This window comes from Larus michahellis, chromosome 10 (genome assembly GCF_964199755.1).
Source record: "Larus michahellis chromosome 10, bLarMic1.1, whole genome shotgun sequence".
NCBI lineage: Eukaryota > Metazoa > Chordata > Aves > Charadriiformes > Laridae > Larus > Larus michahellis.
This window is the reverse complement of record NC_133905.1, coordinates 19,930,307-19,952,003: the sequence shown is the minus strand read 5'-3', so window position 1 is coordinate 19,952,003 and position 21,697 is coordinate 19,930,307. Positions and strand designations below refer to the sequence as shown.

Genomic DNA, 21,697 nt, shown 5'->3' with positions numbered 1-21,697 from the left:
CCAGTCCCCATGACACTGCACTCAAATTTGAGGGGCACTCATTGCTAGAAACATTGGAAGTAGAAGATCTAGGACTTGAGACAAGTTCCCCGTCCCTCCACGGGCTCACTGTAACACAGCAGCTTGTGTTCACTGAACTCTGGACTCTCTAGAAACGATTTACATGGGGGTCCAACTGGTTTTCATCTGGATTTGCAGGGACAACGCTGAGTTTTATGTAGTTTTACAGCTAACGGGGATTTCTGTACCAAAATACAAGTCCTTAGGTATACTAACATCAGCCCAGACCGCCTCTGCCTTCCCCAAGTATACTAAGAAGAGCCCAGACTGTGTCTCTGACATCCCCATTTGTGAAAGGCACAAATGATGATTTCGAAGTAAACTTTGTTTAACAAAGGCAACCTAACGAGGTATCTAGAGGATCCCCTCAGCAGCTCTAGCCAGAAAGTACAGCTGAGGCACAACGGAGAAAGCACAAGCCAGCAGGAAGCGAGATACGAAGTGTCACTTTTTAAATGCAAGGACCACAAGGCATCAGAGACCGATCTTGTATTCCTTAGCGGGCAGGTCGCTCCCCAGCTAGCGCCAAAGGACATGTGCAAGAGCAGCTGGCGTGACAATTACCACTGTGTGTCCTGTCCTGTCCCCTGGTATCACTCACCATCCACCAGCTGTTTCAAGTCTAATTCACACCAGCTAACGACCTTTGATAGAAGTCACCCGCCTGGAAAGCAGGTTTCTATCGAAGCTGCTGCTTCAGAAATGGGTATAAGCCAAGTAACCATCGCCAACGGGGCTACAGGCTTTCCCTCCACCCCGTGCTCCAAAGGGACAAAATCACCTACGAGCCTCCAGCAGCACCTGGAATCTCAGCTGAAGCCCGGAAAAATAGTTCCTCCCTAAGCTGCCCTGTTGTGCTACGCAGGAGATGTTCTCTTCAGATGTAGCCATGAGCACTGAAACCAGTGAGGCTAAAAAGATTTGCATCTCTTGCTTGATTTCTTAATTGAATTAAAGCCTGAACAAAAACCCTTATGAGGCTTCAGAGAATCCACACAGAAGAGAAACGACAAATATCCTAATCAGAGAGGAAGCTTCCACTGGACATTTTGTCTTAAGTACTAAAGAGTCCACACAAAAAGAGAAAGGCCCCAAGGGATTAAGCCCCACGTCTAGCAAGGCAGGGCATCTCACTGAAGTTTCTGCCACAGTTCTGCACATCACACATCGCATGAGTCGCACGGAGGAGAGGTGAGCTTTGGTCTGTCCTTTTAGCCAAAATTCTCCCACCTACTGTGCTGCCTATTTGTTAATTTTTTTTAATTTTTTTTTAAATAAAAAAGGTATAAAGCTCTTTCTGTCAAATAAGCGAGCAGGAGCTATTAGAGGGGTGAAGGACAGACTGACGGGCAGGGCAGTCCTGCAAATCCCCTTCTTGGGAAACCTGATCGTACTCTTCCAAGTCCTGTTCTGAAGGAAACCCTTCCGAAGCTCCAGCTCTGGCAGTACTCCTGAGCCTGGCCAGAGGGCTTGTGGCAGGGCTCTTGCCCACATTTTGGCCACGCAATGGCAGGGCAGAGTACTTTTTTTTTTTCCCATCACCAGAACAGCCCTGTGCACTGAGAACAGCATTCCGGCTTCCTTCCCTAGGAGATACCAGCACCGCAGCCACCAGTCAAGCATCGGCTTTGCTAATGGTACCAAAGCCGGCAGCAAAGCGCTGGGGCACCCGAGAGCAGGCATCTGGGGCAGGTGTTCCTCCAGCGCGAGGAACAAACAGCCCGAGGGCCGCAGGAACCAAATCCAAATCTGAAAAAAAGAAAATCTTGATCGGGTTTCATATTCAAAGAGTCGCCTCAAAATTCTGTTTGGCTGGACTGCTTTACGGAGAGGCAGCCACATTCCAAGGGTTTATAATCACCTTCTGGGTATTCCACAAAATTCCTCAGATAATGAAATATTTCAAGAAGGTCCTTGAAAGTGTTTAAGCACCATAATTTCCCATAGGCTGATGTCACAGCACCAGGGCTTCGGCACTAAGCACGGGACTGGAAGGCAAGGCTTCGGATCCCTGCCTTTACCTGCCACGCACGAGGTCTGCTGCTCCCAAAGAGAAGCGAAGCACAAACAGCTGGTATTAAGCGGACACATGAAACAGGGCAAGCAACACCAACAAAAAGCCATTTTCAGCACTTCAGTTACGTACGCAGCATCATTTATATTCTTTGTGGCAGCGTAACTAAGGGCAGGCACATTCTGTTTGGAAACATCCCGCCGTTCCATCAGCTTTACCACCCCACCCTACGACTGCAAGCCAAGGCATTAAGATTCAACTTTATGGAGTTGCTGAGCCCCGATTTATTACTCAGCTAGCACGACTGCCGTAGCTCTTCATTTAAATATATTTACCACCCAGAGATTTATGCAGAGCAGCCAGGGCATCATCTGTGGACCTGCAACTTGCAATGCTTCTCATGAAAACTATTCTAAACGCTTCTCGGCAGAATAAGTGTTCCAACTTTAACCACCAAGCATAAAATGGGAAAGCTGCAAAATGAAGCAGCATTGCTCCCATGCCACAGAGGCAGAGAAAGCTTCTGAAGGAGGAATTAACTCTCTGAAGATCAGTGGCTTCCAGCTGGGCACCGCATTCTCTTAAAGCCGCAGAAATTCAGGAGTTGCCAAAAACCAACAAACTGATAACCTCTTCCTGCAGGTGCACATTTTTATAGGTGCCTCCCCCTCTCGCTGGAGACCAGGGAGGAAGGGGCTGGGCTGCTTCAGTAAAACTGTCTGCTCTTCACAATAACCTCTGGCACGAGCTGCCTGGCCTTTTGTTCGGGTAGTAAATCTGAAGGCAACAGATCACCAACAGCACAAGCTTACCGAGGCAGAGGACAGTGCCTGGCTTCACAGGTCCATCTGCTTCCCAACTGCTCTGGTGCAAGAAGATTGCTTTACATGAAAAAGCACAAGACGAGCACCTTAAAAGACAAGACGCTAACAGAGTCTGCATCGCATTCCTGCAGCATTAATTTCCCTGCGTTATCTTTCAGCAAAATTATCTTGTTTACCTGCGCTACGTAATTAAAAAATAACCCTCATCTGGTTTTGACCATGGCCTTCATGGCTTCAGCCAGGAGCCGGGGATGGCTGGAGCTGCTCAGCACGGGTCCACCAAGGCGGAGATAGCTCCAGCTTTTCTCCCCACCCTGCTTTGGTATTGAGAAGTCAAGAGCCAAGTGGAATTATTTCAACAGGAGACCATTCAGGCTACTTCACTTCATTCAGGACCTGGCCAAAAAAGGGCTAACCTTTAGAGGAAAAAAAAAAAAACACAACCCTGACACGCACAAAGCCAGCATGATCAACTTAACAAAATACGTCGCAGGGTAACATACCCCTCTCCGCATGCAGCGCAGCACTGCACCTGCATTCTCAAAGAGGTTTCCCTGCAGCAGTTCCAACACAAGCACCATCCTGCCATTGCCGGTGCCCAAATTCCACAAACAAGAAAGTCCAAGGGACTGAAAAAAAAAAAAAATCGCTTTCCAGAAAGCACAGTTTTAAATCTATTTCTGACAAGTTTCAGCTTAAGTTAAAGGAAAGTCTTCGTGTGGCAGCAAAGACACTTAACACAAGTTCTGTAGACTTCTGACTTTCCCTGCTGGCAGGGAGAGCCCACTGGATAAAGAAAAAAATAGGATCAAACTGACATGTTGTCACCAGACACATTATTTAAAACTGGGACCTGGGTAAAGGCAGAGCCTGTACAGGGAAAAAAGGGGAGGCAGAAAGAAAGAGAGGGCAAGAGAAGGAAAAGCGATGTTTTTCTTCCATAAGCAGCCACAGAGCTGCAACGCTTAGCTAGCCATCACGGCATCTGGTATCAGACCTACAAAAATAGTCCAGAGGTTTTGCCACTGCAGAAAGATCCAGTCATTTTGCCCTCCCTCACAGGAAATCTTATCTTGTACGGGGCAGAGAGCTTGGAAACAAGACCTCCATGGGTTTTTTTTGAGGGGAAAAAAGCCCCAGGTTACAGTGTATTTCAAATAGCGTGAGCACAGGCTGCATCCCTCTATTTTGACTTGCTGTCGCCGTTTTTACACAGAGGATGAAAACCTGCAGCCTGCCTTCCCAGCACACCAGCACTGTCCCCCACTCCTTCCTAGGTGACAGTTCAGATGGCTGCGAAGGGACAGCAGTGAGGACTCGGAGCTGCACAACACGGAAGATGGCAGCGTCGTCAAGTGAGCAGATTAAAACACAAATTTAAGTTGTAAAGAGGAAAAAAGAAAAAACAAAAAAGGAGTAAGAAGATGGGACAGGTCCTGTACCTGCTTCTTTCCCAGTGCCAAGTAACATGGTGGAGCATGTAATGACTTACCTGCTCCCTCTGCAAGAATCCCAGGAACGGGGACAAAGTCATCACAGCTCCAGCGTGTGCCCCAGCAAAACAGTTGGATGCCATTCTGAGGCAACAAGGAAAATTAAAACCAGCACTCAGCTGGGTTTTGTACCAGTTCAAGCCTCTCTGAGCCAAGCATCATCTCTTCTTGCTCACCATATGTGCTTTGGACACCCCAAAAGCCAATCTCCCCTTCACGCCTGCATCTCTTAGCCAAGTTAAGCAAACTCAGACTTTGTAATCCTTTGCAACATCAGTGCTCTATGCCCATATTTTCATTACTTCAAGCTCTACCCCCATAGATCCACCTTCTCTGCCTCGGGGCACCCAGAGCAGAGCCCAGCCCTAGGCACAGGCTATGCTAACCCCAGGAGAGAGATGAGGACAACCCAATTCCCAGACCAACAACCACCCACTACAGTCCAAAGTCTCCCTGAGAGCATAACACCAGAGAAATATATTTGTCCTTAACCACTCCAAGCCTTTTCTTCTGAATCCACCCCACTCCCCCCGCCCCGGTCAATCTTGCTTTGCTTTCTGCTCAAAGAGGGCATCCTGTTACCAGCACCCACCGGACTCTCCCCACCACTCACACACTATGGCTGTTCTTATCTCTCAGTAAAGCCAAAGCGCTTTCCAGAAAAACCCGATGGCTCATTGCTCTTAAACAGCACAGGAGAACATAAACAGCTTAGCGAGAGCATAAGGGCTGTATGAAGAGAGATGCTCAAGCGCCACAATGCAGTCTTGGAGTCGCGGAGATGCCGTTAAAGCTCTGGAGGTGTGTTCAGCTTGCCTTGGCTTTACAGCACTGCCGCAGATGCTGCAGGGAAATAATTAAACTGCTTATCACAGTATGGCCCATTCAGCTTCCAGAGCAGAAGAGCAGTTCCAATCCCCAGGTGGCAAGCGCAGCAATTAGGTACCCAATTACGTGCACCAAAGCTTCGCTTTGCTTATGTTATTTTACTTCAACGGTTATGTAGTATTTCCTTGGCTTACTGTCATTAAAAGACCGTAGTTCAGGGACAGCCTGTAAAGTCTCAGCTGAGATGGGGCTGGTCCCACAGGACCTCCTTGCACATCGTACCACATTTGGAGGATGCAGAACAGTCCAGATGTGGGCAGGTGACTTCGAAGTCATCCGGCAGAGCCAGTTACAAAGCCTGGTCACAATCACCATTTCCTCACCTGGAGGGGCTAGGTTAAAAGTTTAAAAAGAAATAAAAAAACCCCAGTTACGCTGCAGCCAGGGTTAATCTCCAGCTCCACAGCAGCCCACCTCTGAAGAGCAACTCTGGATTGGCACTTGAGCCTCTTCCGGGCTTAATAACAAGTTGTAGTGGAAAAATGTGGTTTTAGCAGCTCAGTCCATCCCTTATAAAGCTGAGAAGCTACGCCAAAAATAACCTGGCTTACTAGTTACAGTCACCAAGCACCCACTTAGCCGGTCTCTGATCAAGGACCACATCACTCTGTCTGCACCACAGCATCTCCACCAGCACCAGCTGTGCACTGTACAGGACGGGATGCCCTCTCCAACACCACAAAGGTGTTTCGAACAAAGCAGTTAGTGGTTTTTAAAAGTGTAGATAGCCAGGACTCACTTGCCATCCTTTCCCCCAAAAGGAAGCATTTTCTTCCAGCTCAGACAAGGTCTTGAGCACAGCTTTTCTGCGTTTTCAGCCTTTCTGCTGGACAGGCTGAACTCCTCAGGCAGAGTTTTGTACCTGGCACTTCCCAGAGTCATGTACAACAACAGCTGGTCAGCAGCTGTTGCGAGAAACATGTTCTAACAATCAAGAATGATGCAGTTTTGAGACTTCTCAAATACAATCATAAGTTCAGCATTGTCCTCCAAAGGCCTCCGCTATCCTATTGCGGCAAAGTCCAGAGCAAACAAAACTGGGTTACAGAACTGGAAGCACCTTCCACAGAAAACAGGAGAAAGCTTTCAATAACAGTGGTTATTGAATATTGAATAACAGCCCCCCACCGCAGGGCAGCAGCAGAAGACAGACTGCTTCTCATTTATTCCTCAAGACCTTATGCCAGCCGGGAACTTTGCTCATTGCTGTATGCTGAGCCTAAACCTCCCTCTCCCAACAACATAAGATGTTGTACTTGGTAACCCAGACAACACCCAAAACCTCAAGGTTACAAATAATGAGTTAAAAAAAACTCAGAATACCTGAGAATTAAGGTTGTCCGTGAGCTGGTCACAGCAAGCACCACAATTCACTCCGATTCTCCACCCCTCTGCCAACTTTTTGTTCTCTCTGCCTTTGAGACAGGCAAGTCCTTCACCCATCCATGGCTGTCAGGATCCTGGTCCCAGCTGGTGGCAACACCCCACTCCCACCCCCAGCAATGATCCAGCCCCTCCGGCCCCAGGCTGGAGGAGGCCCTGTACCGACAAGATCTTCGAAAACCTTCACTTAGCAGATCAAGTCTACAAAGCACTGGTGAACTGGGAGCCTTTCAGACTCCTGAAACCTGATAAGATACATTAGATACGGGGTGTTTTTGCCAGGAGAGGGGATGGTGCATCCCTCGGACCAGACTGCCAACCTTCCAGCCATTGTGCCACAGCAAGTGCCTCTCAATGCAAGTACTTCGATTCTGTTTGGTTTTTTAAATACTGACAGCTTAAAGCTTTTTTTAATCCTTTAACTCTTGGAAATGGCTGAACCTGAAACAAAGCCTGAGGCAGAGCTGCAGCATGGGAAATTCCTGTGCGAGCAATTAAGTTCAAGAGTTAAATGCAACTCCACCGTCAGCCAGTCTCTGCAGTGGGTGGTGTGACCAGTGGCACCCAGATAGTCCCTGCTCCTCCATGCAGGCCTTGGGAGCTAAAACTGCCACAGCAGCTAAAGCACGCTACCCCACACCCAGGGTTTTAGACTGAATCCACTCCAAACGGGAATTAATTTGGGGCAGTCCTGCAATAGGGAGCACCCGCCAAATCACTTCAACTGGGAGTCAACTTCTCGGGAACATGCCAGGGGCTGACAGCATCTGGATGTGCGTGCTGCTGCTACGCCCCGCTCCATCCCAGCCTCTGCTCGGGAATTCCCCTCAGAGCCAGCTCCACGGGAACGTTACTCACCGGCTGACCCACGTCCAGGGCCAGGGAGCAGGGGATGCTGGCCTCCAGCTGAGTCCACGGGCAAGCTGCTACCAGAATGCGGCTGGGTGGCAATGCAAATGACACCCTGATTACCATCACTGCCTAAATTGCTGCCTTTGCTCCAGAATCTAAACTACTTTAAAACCCGAAGGAAGCACCTCCCAAATGCAAGCCCTGTTTAGGCAAGGTGGTGCTGTCTGAGAAGAGTTTGAAAAGAATATTTTGCTGCTGCAAAGTCACATTCCAGAGGTCTTAATTCTGTGCCGTAGTACTGCCTGCTCCCTTCTTCTCACTGCTTTTCTTCCTTGGGAAAGCTGCTTCTCTCTCACACCGCTCCGTCACGAAAACAAGAAACAATCTGAAGAAAAACTGGCAAGAGGGCTCAGGGCAGACATGCCTTCATTATTTTTTTTTAAAAGATAACAACTATCTACATCACCAGTGTCCCAGTGAAGGCAAATCACTGAGACTGGAGATGGGTGCCCCAAAGCACTACAGCCAACAGCATTATCCAGACCGGCTGAAGTAACCCAGCAAAAAACCCAGCAAGTCATTTAAGGAGAGGTCTAATCACATCCCCTACAAGTCCATGGCTTCTTGGGTTTTGCAAGGACCAGCGCATGGAACGGGAGTGGAGCCGAAGCACTGGGATAACGTGTGTTCTGACACAAGCACATCAGCCAGAATGAAAGCTTAGAGGCTGGGAAAAACACCCGTAATGTCATTTGTGACAGCAGGTTTGCTCTGTTTGTAACATACACTGCCAACACACCGGGGAAAGCTGCTTAGAGATCAACAGATAAAAGCTTTTCACCATTCAGCCTGTTATTTCATGTAAATCAGGTTGTCCTGCTACCAAAAGGCATCCCCGTATGAAGTGAAAGGTGCTCAAAAAACATCAGTAGTGGCAGCAAAAATCAAGTACTCGGCAGCAAAAATCAAGTACTCGCACTGTGGCTGAGTCCCTTCAGACCCCCGCAATGGGGGTCTGCAAGTGCAGTTCTGCAGTCTGGAGCTGCACCATCTTCTCACTTGTCAACGCAGGTGATCTCCTCCAAGCATCACCACCTTAAAAATAGGGTTTTGTCCACAGAAATAACTCCAGACTCCTCTGAGATATGAAGTCATGTTTTGAAAAGCAACAGTGCAGCAAATTCAATTAACTAATCGAGTCTGCCTTCTACTCGGGCAACGTGGAAGCAAGATTTCCGCAAGCCCATCCCCAAGATGTAACATGTTATTTACTAGGTATGCTGCAGCAACCCTTCCAGCATGATCTAAGAGGGTCTTGCCTCCACCACCCCCTTTCTTCTGACCTCCTGGAGCAGGGAGTCCCGCACAGAGCTGTGCCATGCCCTAGGAAAAAAATGGGAAAACTACCCTGCTCTTATCTACAACCCCAGTAAAGGCTGGAGGGGGTTGGAGAGGACACGCACAAACCAAGCTGGAGGCAAACAGTAGCTCTTTAGAGGAATAAACCACTCCTGCCGTGATTGATAAGTACATCTGCCAGTCCCCACCTGCTGTTCACATTCCTGGCATTTCTTTCTGCAGCATTTTCTCCCCGAGAAGGGACCGGCTGCTTATCGACTGCTGCAGAGGAGATTTAAAGGAAGGGAAACGGGCCCCAGCTTAAACAAAACGGAGAGATTTCAGGCCCCAAGCATGCCAAAGACAGCTTTCTTGCATCAGATCAAGGAACCTGCTGAAGGGGTTTATTCCAGAAGCCCTTGCAGGTTGAGAAACTTATGGGTGCTAAGTGCTCCCCTTTGCTCATTCCTGCCACCATACCTCTATTAAATTCCTGGCAGATAAAGCAGGAGGCTCCAGAAGAGTCTCTCCACCCTCCAGCTGCTCACACTAAAGTAATTTTCTGCACGGGTCAACCACCCCTAAGAATAAAAGGGAGATAAGGGTGAAAACACGCCAGCCTCTCCAAAAGGGCGAAGGCTTCGCTGCCTTCCCCGCAGCTGAGCACGGACAGCTGGCAGGACGGCCGTTCAGAGCAGTAACCGGTATTTCTGGGGGTGAAGGAGCACGAGTCTAGTTCTGGTTTTCAAACCTTGAAAAAAAGGCTGGAAGTTCCTCCTTTTCTTCAAGTTAGTTTTAACACGTCAAGAAGGTAAAGGAAAATAAACCCGTACCACTATAGCAGAGCCTGGACGCAGAGGGTTAGAACTTCTGCTTGCTGTCAGAAGAGGAAAAAGCAGAGAGCTCCCAGGAGCTCTCTTAAGAGCTCAGTGTCTTTAAGATCCCGACCTCTCTGTCAAACTAGATCAAAATTAGCTATTAGCATCAAATTTATTAGAGCGCATACTGAAATCCTATCAGTGGGGCTGCTGCAGGGAGCCAAGGTGAAGCAGGGTTTCTGGACTTCGGGTGCCCCAGCACCCACCTAAAAGTCATTTTCTTTCACCGAAAGATGAACGCACACAACTGCAAACAAGTCTATGAGTTTTGGCTTCTTTGCCATCTTTGGGGAAGGAGGGAGAAGGCAGCGGGAAATAAACGCTGCTTTCCCCGCACCTAGTAGAAGAGCAAAATGCAAACCAGCTTTTTATTTCAGACCAGGGGTGGTTATTTCCATCGACGGGCTGTACTACTCCTTAAGGCAGACAGTAGCGGTGCCTTTATAAACCAGGGCGGATGCAATACAAAATCTGACTTACCTTGGACGATCCTGGGGTTCAGAGCCCAGCCCCGAGAGCTGTGGCTCGGCAAGCAGGACACCCCCAAGCACCGTGAGCACCGGCCAGCCCCCCACCTTGCAGAGCAGCTTCCTGACCACTTTTTGAGGGCATTTCCCAAAGCTGCCACGCTCGCTCTCACCAAGGAGCCAAAAGTTAGCAGCGGCGAGGGGAAGCAGAGGGCGAGCCAGGTGTGAGCAGCATTTGATTAGCTGGCTAATGGGTGCAGCTGTCCTCCGGTTTTACGTCTCTTGGAGGAAATTTAAACAGGAACTTTCTATAAATTAACTGCCCATAAAATGAGCATGTTTTCTCAACGCACCAGAAGGTCGGGAGAGGTCTGCTCAGCCCCCCGTTCCCAGGACACGGCAAACAGCCTCTGCAGTTGCAGTTTCTCCTTCCGAAGCAGGAGAACGCGGATTTAGTCTGTGCAGTAGTAAGCTGGTGAAAGCACGCTCGCCAAGCAATCAAAGTCATTCTCCATTCACAGCAAACTAATAATTTATGTTTCCCCTAAAATCCCCAATGCAATCCAGATGTCTAAGTAGCCTTTGTCCCAGAAAGCAAACTATACAACGGCCTCGGAAAGACAGGCACAGCTCTGCTTGCCAAAGTCCTCACAAGGCTGTTTATTCTGTGGGAGCGACAAACACATTGATTTCGGCTCCTTCCAGGTCTGGAAGCTGCAAGTGGTAAGGTGGTTATAGACACTGTCCCCAACCCTCCTGGCTTCCCCTCCCTCCAGAGGATTATTTAAGAGGTAAGAGTTGCCTCTTAGGGATTATTCTGTTGACAAAAATGCACCTGACAGGTTCCCAGTTTTGAGGGAACCAGGAGATAGGGATGGGAAAAGCCAGGGTGCAGCCAGCGCAGCAAATACGGGAAATAACAGAAATGAAGCAAATTGCTTAGGCTGCATTAGGAGGACCAGTGTTTGTGGTGGGGTGCTCACTCCCCACGGTCACCCTGAGCCACGGAAGGAGGCCCCGGCAGCGAGGACACGGGGAAGGGTCGTTTCACTAGGGGATAGGCTGGCTCAGCCCAGGAAAGGAGGAGCAGGTCATTTGGCCAAAGGGCTGAATTCCTCTGGGACCACAAGGAGGGCAAATGCACAGCTGCACCTGTACCGGGGTAAGGGACCCACGCCAGCCGGGGAAAGCGCTCGCAGCCCCCCTAGCCACTGAGCACCCTGCTCTGGGACCCGCTCTGGTCCCGTGCTGGGGGGCTCAGCACAGAGCCCTCCCCGGCCCCGGCACACCGGCTCTGCCTAGGGGTGCAGCACGCCAGGGGAAAAGCTGTCCAGAAAACCCATGGAAACTTTTGTAAGAGTTGAAAATAGTTTGGGAAATGTACACTGACCAGCCGTACAACTCTTCCAGGGATATTTTAAGCATTACTACACTTGCATTCCAGTCCCTGAGTATATTTTCTATAAATAAGTATTTTTAAGTCACTTTGTTTCAAAACTTATTATCTTAGTAAAATTTTAGACCTGTAGGCTGCCAGCCAAATTTGCTGCCGATTTTTAAAACCGTGCCCTGTTACCTAGGTTATAGCATAGGATTATCTTTGGGGTTTTTTCAGGTGCTTTTCTACAAACACATTTATTTTGCGTTATAACATTAGGTCTCTGCTGATACCTCAGTCCTGAGTTCTGTGGATTAACACATCTTTGTTCACAAATCAACAACACTTTTTTTATTGTCAAATCTAGGTGTTTTTTTTTTCCTTTTTTACAGGCCAATAAGCAAAAGGAAATACACTAGTAATTCTGCATGCAGAGTAACTCTCTCTAGAACTAGGTGTTTTTGTCATTGACAAAGCCAGAGCACACACAACTGGCAGTGATTTCTGGGAGCTCCGTTTGAGCAGCGTGTGAGGCTGCCAGGACACAAGTACTGCACGTAACAAGCCAACTACACCGCAGACGTGCCAAAAGCTCCCCAAAGGCCCTTCTTCTCTAAAGACAGGGCAAAGCCACATGCGGAGGGAAAAATGGATCATCCAGCATCCTAACCCGTGTACCCCACCGGCAAATAGGTCTAGACCCATGCACTTCAACCCAAACACACTGCATTCACAGTGATACCTAACGCTCTCGCCCGGCAGGCAAAAGGGAAAACCCAGACACAGCAGTCGTGGTTTTAGAAGGTCCAAAGCACTAGCAAAGGGCAGGGTATAGGCTAAGGGCAGATCCTGCACCCCAGCCCTGCCCCTCCAAGCTTCCATCCCATCAGGGATACAGGTTCTTGTGCACCAGAGATACCGGCAAAACATGGCTTAACCTTCAGAGCATAGATTTCCACCAGCGCTTTACAGTACACAAATATTAATATTTGCAAATAAGTCCAGGCCTGCTTAATCCAAAAAACACACAGCTGTGGCCAAGCATGTGTTTTCTTTGGAGAACAGACCAGACACTCAGAGTCTGGTTGCCTTACCTATTTTTGAAAGCCATATTTAAGTCGACCCAACAGATAACAACCAAGCTGAAATACCAACCCCCACCACAAAACCTCCAGCTCTTCAAGCTCGTGGTTGCTACCGCGAGGGGGAAAACACCCGCAAGGTACTGCAGTCATCTCTGTCCCTGAGAAGGCATGCCTGCTGGGTCAGGTAGCTGCTTGCCAACATGCCACATGAGTTACCAGCTGAATGAGGTTAGAGGAACCCGTACGCATTCAGCAGGAACAGGGCTAGATGACCCCTCTATCTCCTTTCCCATCCTTACAGCTCAGGCTGTAAATTCTTCAGGGGCAGCTGCGAGCAGGACGTCCTGGTGGAGCACCACTGGTCATGGCTACCTGGGATCTCTGCAAGGAGCCACGGCAGCAGTTCTGACAGCTCCAGGGTAAGGATGCTGGGTAGATCTAAAAACCGTGAAAAACGTTAATGCATTGTACTGGTACACAGACTGCACCTAAGAAACTGCTTCACTGGACACCGGTAGAGGAATTTGTGAGAGAGTGATTTGTCTTAGTGACATTTATCTTAGGTGTAGGGCACCCAACGTGCCACTGGCATAAGCCACATAATCGTAGGGGAGCTTTGGGGTGTGGGGACTTGCAAGGCCACCTGTACCAAGATGACTATAGCAGTGACACAGCCATACAAGGCTGAGATTGCCGAAGTAACAGGAATGCCAGATGTGGGTACGGATGTAGCAGAGTTGAAACTGATGAGCAAGAAGTAACAAGGGGCTGTTATTGGGAGTCTGGGCAGAGAAATGGAGGGACAGGGCAATGAAGAGGTGGGTCCAGAAGTAACAGGGAAAAAATGGAGAATAAGGCATAATACAAAGAACAAAGAAGGGTCAATCTTCCTATGGTAGGAGCAGGGGCTCCTAGAACAGCCATGACACCTAAGTGCAGGCTGGGATGCAGGAGAGCTCCCCTGGACAACCTGCCGGACTCTCCACCATGTCTGTATCCAAAAGACTTGCAGTGGGAGGGCAAACTGGGACGGACTCATACCCTGATATGAAACGGCACGGGAAGGAAGGGTGACAGATTTGCAATTCAACAGTAGTGCGATGCATTAGATTTAGCAGTAATAATTACTAGCTGTAGAGTTGTAAGTGTGCAAAATGCTCTAACTGTAAATTACTATCAGCAGCGTTTATTAGTGAACGAATTAAAAAGTCAATAACTCGACTAGTTTCTCAGTAGAGTATTGGTTCATAACGAACATCGCAGTCTCTCGGACCCGCTACGTCTCCAGCCAGAACCCCAGAGGGGCTGGACCAGAGCAGGGGCTGAGCCGGCCCGGAGGTCTGGGCTAGCTGCTGTCTAGGTATCTTGGTTAAGCAAAGGAGCTTGGTTAAGCCTGCGCGGGCAGATGCAATCTCAGCTGCTTGTGTTACATGTTCCTACAATGCCCAACACGAAGAGGCTGTGACCCACCACTGAAAATCGTGCGCGCCACCACCACGGTGTGAACACACCATTGGCCACACTTTTAATAGCTTCTAATAATAAGCTGGGATAAAGAGCTTAAAAGTTTGAAGTGCCTGCGTAAAGCACACCTGCAATTAAAGGGACACTCCTCAACCACACCACGTCAGCAAGACCAGAGAGTTGGCCACACAGGGCTGGGGACAGGTCCCACCTTGGGTCCTCCCACTCTTCGAGCAGGGCTGACCTAAATCCTCCCTCTTTCAGACTCCGGTGGCAGGAGGAAAATGAACCAGTCTCATTAATTTCACCTCCTGCTGCCTGGTGAACGTCTCCACAGCATAAAAAAAAAAGAAAATAAAATTCAAAGCTATGCTGGTGACCTGGCAACTGGAATCTTCTCTGGAGCAGGAGGCAGCAAATGACCTGCTGCAGCATCGCTCACCTGATGGCCAAGCTCTGCTCTTGCTCCCCAGAGCTCCTCAAGTTATTCAGCTGGGGGCTTTTTTAAAATCCAGTCTGGACACCCAGCAAGGCATTTTATGCAATAGAAGGGCATGTAGTCCATCGTCAGCTGCTGTCTCAGCAAAGCCTCCTCTGACACGCAGGAGACCCCAAGACCAGCATGCTGCACGACACAAGCGACGCCACCAACTCCTCCCTGCGGCTTCCTCGGAGCCAAGAACACCGGGACACCCTATTTTCCTGTGATTTCCAGAGTTCATTTTTTAATCTGACAGTAACAGTAGAAGACTATTAAAAAACCCCACACTGGCCTGAGCGGCTCCGGAGTCTAAAATAAACATGCCAAGCCCTATTTGTGATGGAGTAAAAATAGCTTGTTTCTCATCCCTTCCCAGGACCTCTGCTTCGTACACAAAAGCTTCACAGGTTAACTATAAAAATACCAGAAGTGGAAGGAATGTCTTGATTTGAGCTTTGTGCCGTTTGGAGGAGTTCAGAAACCCACCTCGGCCCCACAGCGAAGGGACACATCCTCAAAGCTTATCTCCAGCCCAGGGCTAAAGGTCAGGTGCCGACAATTCCTTTTAATAGAAACTACTGTTCTTTTCGGGGTGGGGGGGGGGATAAAAAAAAAAAAATCACTGGAATTACATCTTGTGCTCTTTCTTGGCTGGATACTTTTTAAATGACACTTATTCCAAAGAGCATTAGCTATAAAATCTAGTGCAAAGCTGTGCTGCAGCCGGGACAGGCTGCCCAGGAAGCGGAGCGAGCACAATCAGCGTCTGCATCAAAAGGAGAAGAGAGGCAGTGGTCGGTCTGGCTCACCGTAAGAAACCACTTCATAGCAAGGTCTGATAAATTAACTTTTATTCCAGGTCCTAAATGCATCGCACCTGCGATGCTCAGGCCTGAAGAGAACAGAAAAACAAGACCTAGGAGAGCAGCACCACAGGAAAGCCATCACGACACTGAGTTTAATCATTACATCATTATCAGCTGGACCCACAAACGAGCACCAATCTATTTATGACTTGGGCTTTAAAAAGGACCAGAGGAGAATCTGCAGCACATCTGAAACCTGCTGGTATTTATACATGCACTAAAAGGCATGCCAGGCAAAACGCCAGGCATACACGTCCCCAGCCCTGCGAGTAAAGCTCGCAGGAGTCACTGGCCCCAGGAGCCTTCCCAGAAATGGCCGGCAGCCGGTCCCGGAGGGACGGGAAGGTCGCGGGCTGCCGGCACATCTCCCTACAAGGCAGTCCCGGCAGCGGCACACGCAGCCGTCCATCTGCTGCCATGCTCTCCCGCCTCGCCACAGCCCGAGAGCATGCACCAGGCTTTAAACCCCCCCAGACAAGGGCTTTTGTGGCACCCCCAGAGCCCACCTCTGCCAGCATACCCACCTACGAACACCGCGCTCTAGCCCCAGCTCCACTTCGGCCATTAAAATTCATCTCCAGAAACCTGGGCTCAAATTGAGGTGGCATAAATTAAGCAGTGATTTGGGGCTTTGGGTGAGAGGCAGCCGCATCTCGGAAGAGCCCTTAGCACAGCCACACTCATTTTAAGTGACAGGGACAAGAAAAACAAATTTGCTTGCTAAATAAACATTTAGCTTAGCTGGTCATATTGAAAAGCTCAACATCTATATTTTAGATTACGTTCTTAAGCATGTGCACATCACCTTCAAGGCTAGCATCTAGTGAGATGTCCCTAAAGTTTCCCCCACTTTTGATTATAGCAAATCTCCAGTTGAAGACTTCAAGAGATGGGAAACCCATAGTCTTCCCCCCAGCTATTTCTTCCCATTACTAAGCACCCTAGCAAATAAATGAGAAAAAAGTGCACCCTTTCCAGCTTTTGTCTGGCTTCCTCCTCCTCTTGTTATGCACAGACTTTCATCATTTATGGTCAAAACCATCTCAGAGAACAAGGACAGCGATCTGGCACTTTCCAGCTCTCTTGTCCCACCTGCCTACACACTATCACTGAAGAGTCACCTCACCAGATGCTTCAAGGTAAAAATCACAGCTTGTCTTATTTACATTAATATTTTGTGTTAGCTGTTACATAAATACTGCTGCTCTTAAAGGAGGCTTCTCTCCAGTCCCCTGCTCTCCTCACACGCCATCGCTTCCCATTCTCTTAGCGTATTCTGAAAGGGCAGGACTCCTGGAAATACATTTTCTTCTTATGTGGTAGGCACTGGTATAAGAGCCCAGCCACCAAATAAGCCCAAAATAACTGACACACCAATAATTTCACCCCATGTGTACAATCCAGGATTTCAGCTCATACAATGCACACATTACAGCGATGCTCCCGTCCCTGACGCAAGGCAATGCAGTGCATCACACTTCCTTCCTACTCCGGTGCGCTTTTCCTCCTATTCAAAGGCCCACAAAAATCTCAAGAGATCACGCAACATGGCACCCATGAGCAGCACGCATTCTCACGGTGGCAAAGACTTGGAAACTCAATGCTTTGTAGAGAAAGGAATGGCTGTACCTTCTCCCTGACTCATCCTCCCAGAGCAGATGTGCCCTGACCCGCTTGAAGGCCCCCAGCAGCATCACGACCAGCTTCGTAGTCCTCTTAAGCTGGTGTTACTTCCAGAGGAAGCATTTCCACCCCCCCAATCCCAGTCCTCGCTCCCCTTTGTGCTAGTACAAGTGTTACAGCCGCATGGAGAAGGGACTGGGGAACTGACAAACATTAAAGGAACCCAGTGAGAGGCAAACAAGAGGCCAGTTTCCATCTGGCTCAGCTTCCTGGTGGGATGCGGAGTCTGCAAGCCCACTTCTCTTTTCTCTTGCACCAGCATAAGTGAAAGGCAGGACCTCTTCTGCCAGCAGCACCAGCTCAAACCATCCGAGAAGCCAAGCACGCCAAATTTGGACCCTGTAAAAATCCGTGCCGTGCAAGAGCATGGCACAAAGTTGCCAAGGAAAACTCAAACGATTCCAAAAGATAAAGGGAAAAAGAAATTAAACTGGTTTCAGCTGGACATCTCCCATTCATTTCCCACTATTGTCCTAACCAGCATCCAAGCAGCACATACTGACAGCGAGGGCCACCTCCCACAGCCAGCTGCATCCTGGTAGCAGGCAGCGCAATTCCCTTACAGCAGAAGTCTCGACTGGATCTATTCCACATTAACAGTCCATTCGAGCACTTCTGGGGCAAACTGCAGCAAGCAAGCAAGCGACCTGACGCAGGTTTCTTTTCAGCCTCCAAGCCACTTTAAAAAGACATCTAAAAATACATTAAATGCTTTTCTCATGTGACTTTTCTATGCAAGGGACTGCTCTAAAGCCTGCAAACAGAACGAGACACTGCTGCAAGACGTCTTTCCTGCACCAACGGCCTCTGCATCGTCAACTTGTTTGAGTCCAGAAGACCAGCCTGAGATAAAAACCTGGAGCAACAATGCAGTCTGCTTGGCAGCACCAGCCGCTGCTGTAGCCCCATTTTCCCCAAAGGGCTGAGCTTCCGTTCAGGATCACCACCCAGATGGGGAGCAGCGATGTTTTGCATTGTTCCTGCTCCAGAAGGATCTTTAACTAGTTACACCCGAAAGAGTTCAAATGTATACTCCTCCCTACCAAGCCTAAAGAAAAACAACTTCCCAGCTCTGCTGACACAGGTAATTCCTCTCCATTGAGGAGGGGCGAGGTAAACAGGACAACTGTTTCCCTTTAAAAGCGCTCTGCAAATCAGTTCATCTGGCTGCTACCACAAAGCCCAAGCAGGAGGACACCGGCCACTTCAAATACTCCAGCTGATCCTTAAGCCCATCTCCTTAGAGTAGATTTACACCACCAAGCCTTCCACCAAGACTCTTCCTCCACTCCCAGTGGGGAGCAGGCAGCTTCTCTGCTCTGTTGAGATGTGGACCCATGTGCTTGAAAGTTCTGCGTGCCTTGAGCCAACCAGCGCAGACACTGACCCGCTAGGAAATTAAAGGTATCTGCTCCTGCATCAGTCCAGGCTGCAGAGCCGAGCCATCTGCTTCTACTGACACCGAGAGTGGCTTTTCCTCACTCCAAACCCAGACATCTAGCAGTATGCCCAGGCGGCTCCCAGCTTCAGCTGACCTTTTCTAGTTGGCACAGCCTACAGCTGCTGGTCCCAAACAGGGCTTAGAGTCAGCTGCGTAGAATTTGCTAAGAATCATCATCTTAAGTCACTGCTTAAAGAAGAATCCCACCCCTAAACACTTGCATAGGGAGTCAGCTTAGCCAGCCTGAATTCCCATATATGACCAGAAAATAATACTTCAGCATGTGAAACGCTCTTCCCCGGGCTCTCAGCTGCAGTGACCAAGCCACATACTACACCAGTCCAAAAGACACACACAGGGAAGAGCTCTGCACCCAGCCTTGCTCTCCATGATCTCCCTCATGCTGGTGGTGGACTACTTTTCCAGCAGGATCCAAGCTGACCAACTCACCATGAAACGCAGGTATGTGCGGCCAAGGCACAAAGGGCAGAACTGTCCCTGTTTGCAGTACCCTTATTTCATCTTGACTTCAGGAAGAATCAAATCCTGCATCTCTCTGCCTCCTCTGTTCTCTGCTTTTCTTTATGGAGCAGGGGAGAAGCTGCCTCAAATGAGCATCATATCAAGGCAACGGTTTTCACCCAGCACGTGAACAGACTATAAGAAATCCATAAAAGGTGCGAAAAGGCTTACCTGAAGTCAGCGGGATTGAATTCACTATACAAAGTTATGCGCCTCCAGGGGAAGCTTTAGGAGCCTGCCATTCAGGGAAGAGAAAAGGGCTGGAGAGCAGGGTCCCGCCAGAGCAAAGCGCACAGCGCCAGGATGCGGCGCGGAGGTCTGGAGGAAACAGCTTCTTCCTGTGACGGCAGGACAGCACCACGACCCCGCTCCCCAGGGATGGCCACGGCCGACTGCCAGACCGGGCTGAGCTCAGAGCCGCATCCAGCTTGCGGATCAAAAGCCAGCAAGGCGCCAGCGAGCGATGAACAAGCCTACCTGTCCCAGCAGGTCCTGGCTCCAACCCGCCGCGGCTGGAGAGGAGCAGCGGAGGCGAGGAGCAGATGCACCACTTCCACTTGACCCAATGACTAGGACATTTAGGGAGCACCGCAGGCTTCGGTGTAGCTACACAGAAGCCAGGGTGGTGGAAAGAAAGAAGGAAGAGGAGGGTCGGGATTCCGGTTTCCAGGAATAATGGACGTGCAGCAGTAATGTAGCAGCGCTGGGACATTGGTTAGAAGGGAGGGTGGTGACTGAACCACATCACAGGTCTGGAGTACCAGCTTCAAGAGTCCAGGAGCTCGTCTACCTCTGATCGAGACTTTTAAGCAAACCTTCTCACGCCTAAATTAGCCATGGTAATCATGGAATGTTTCACTCTGCCACGTTCAGCAGTCAGAATCGCACACAACTTTTATCCCGGCTTATCACCATTACTGCACGGGGGAACACCACTGCCTGCTCGATGCTTTAAGTCCCGAATATACAATTTTACCTCTTCGCCAGTAGCAAATGAAGCCCTTTTTCACATTTGCTTCGATTACAAAGTTTTCATGAGGCTATAAAAGCCCTATTCTTATACTTCTCTTACAGTTTATTACCAAGGGTTCATGAGGTTTTGCATGCAGTACTGTTACAACATGTTGCTTTAGCTTCCTCTGTGCGTTTCTGAAAGGGATTTGTATTTCTTCTCAGCAATTGTTATTCTCAGAAGATCAAACTTCTTGCCTCCCTAATGGCTGACCCCTGATACTCAAACAAAACTGTATTCTAAGATGTGATACTGTTTTCTGAAAGAGCAACCAGCACAAGGCTGCTGGCATACGGATAAACATAAAGCACCAGCCTCACAAACACCGCTGGAAGCACAGAATTCCGCAGACGCAGGACACGAAGTTCCACATTTTGGCCAAACAACTCACTTTGGGGGAACTGAATTGATACCGTGCAAACACATACAGTGCCATGGCACAGACCTTTACGTTACGTACTTTTACGTACCCAAGATCGTTAGTCCAAATCACTGCTGTATTACTGCCACCAACAAAAACGCTAGTGCCCAGCCAAAAAACACTTGATCTGACCTGGACACTAATTAAAATAGAGTTTACTGCCCTATTTCTGATGCTGTATTCCACAGAGGATGGACAGATCTGCGTTGTGACCACACTCCAAGACTTGAAGGAATGCTTACGCACCTGAACAACAGCAATCCTGTGCACAAACACGACCTGGCAGAAGCTTTAAATGAACTCAGCGGGAGAACTAATGAAATCAATGATACAGATTGTTTGGGCCCATTAAGTTCAGTTGTTGCCGGTACCGCTGAAATTATACTTTCCAACATGTCTTAACGCACGCGCTGCTGTACAGCGTGCAGGAAAAAGGAAAGATGCTTAGGATTTTTGGGAGCAGATAGGCAAGGGGTTTTTGGATTTTAGGAAAAATACTAGAGGAAGATTCTCCCTTTGAACTGGCGCAGTCCCACCCTCAGCTCAAACCAGTCTTTATCCTGCGTCTGTTGAGGTAGAAGTCTAATTTTTAGAGAGAGAGACAGCTACACTGACTCTGTGTATCTTCCTGATAGGATCCTGCAAAATTTAATTCAGAGGTTTTAGAATAATCACCTTTTATTCTTTAACACAAGCCCCAGGCGCTATTATAAAAATTCCACTGGAAATATTTCCTTTGGGGTGGGAAAACACCATGCATGGTCTGTCATGCAGGAATCAGCTCCTACAGCACAGAGAGCTCAGACGCTCCACGGATGTCAAGACCTAAGTAGAAAGTCTAAGGGACACGAACATTCGGAATCACTGCAGCCTTCAATATTCATATCATTGCAATCCCAATGTCGAAATCATCAGGGCAGATTTTCCACTGGTATCAAACTGTGTATTTGTAGATGACTGCAAGACCATTTTTATTAGAAGAACCCCTTACTTGGGGGAAAGCAAAGTGCTCACCCTCAGAGAACGCAGATTTAGAGGGAAGGTCTTTTCCTTAGACGAAGAAGCCCCAAGGTGTTCAGTATCAGCACACACACGTATCTTTTTCTGGCTCCAAATGCCTCTCGCTACCCACCTAGACGCCCACACC

General features: G+C 48.9%; 1 protein-coding gene and 1 long non-coding RNA gene across 8 annotated transcripts in view; one reads left to right on the top strand and one right to left on the bottom strand.

The window, feature by feature from the left end:
* DAG1 (dystroglycan 1) overlaps positions 1-21,697 on the bottom strand; it is a 55,088-nt gene that overhangs the window by 26,850 nt on the left and 6,541 nt on the right. The window contains exon 1 of one of the 6 annotated variants that reach the window (XM_074602277.1): positions 18,542-18,634. The exons of the other annotated variants lie outside the window; for them this stretch is intronic. The gene's annotated coding sequence lies outside the window, so the exon portion shown is untranslated. Of the gene's footprint in view, positions 1-18,541; positions 18,635-21,697 lie in introns of those variants that run through there. 6 annotated transcript variants of the gene reach the window in all.
* On the top strand, positions 11,971-16,560 carry LOC141749201 (uncharacterized). 2 transcript variants are annotated; one of them, XR_012589280.1, is made up of 4 exons: positions 11,971-13,079; positions 14,389-15,149; positions 15,465-15,673; positions 16,487-16,560. It is a non-coding gene; the product is annotated as an uncharacterized LOC141749201 (long non-coding RNA). The 2 variants fall into 2 exon arrangements; XR_012589279.1 differs by lacking the exon at positions 16,487-16,560 and having other exon boundaries at positions 15,465-16,462.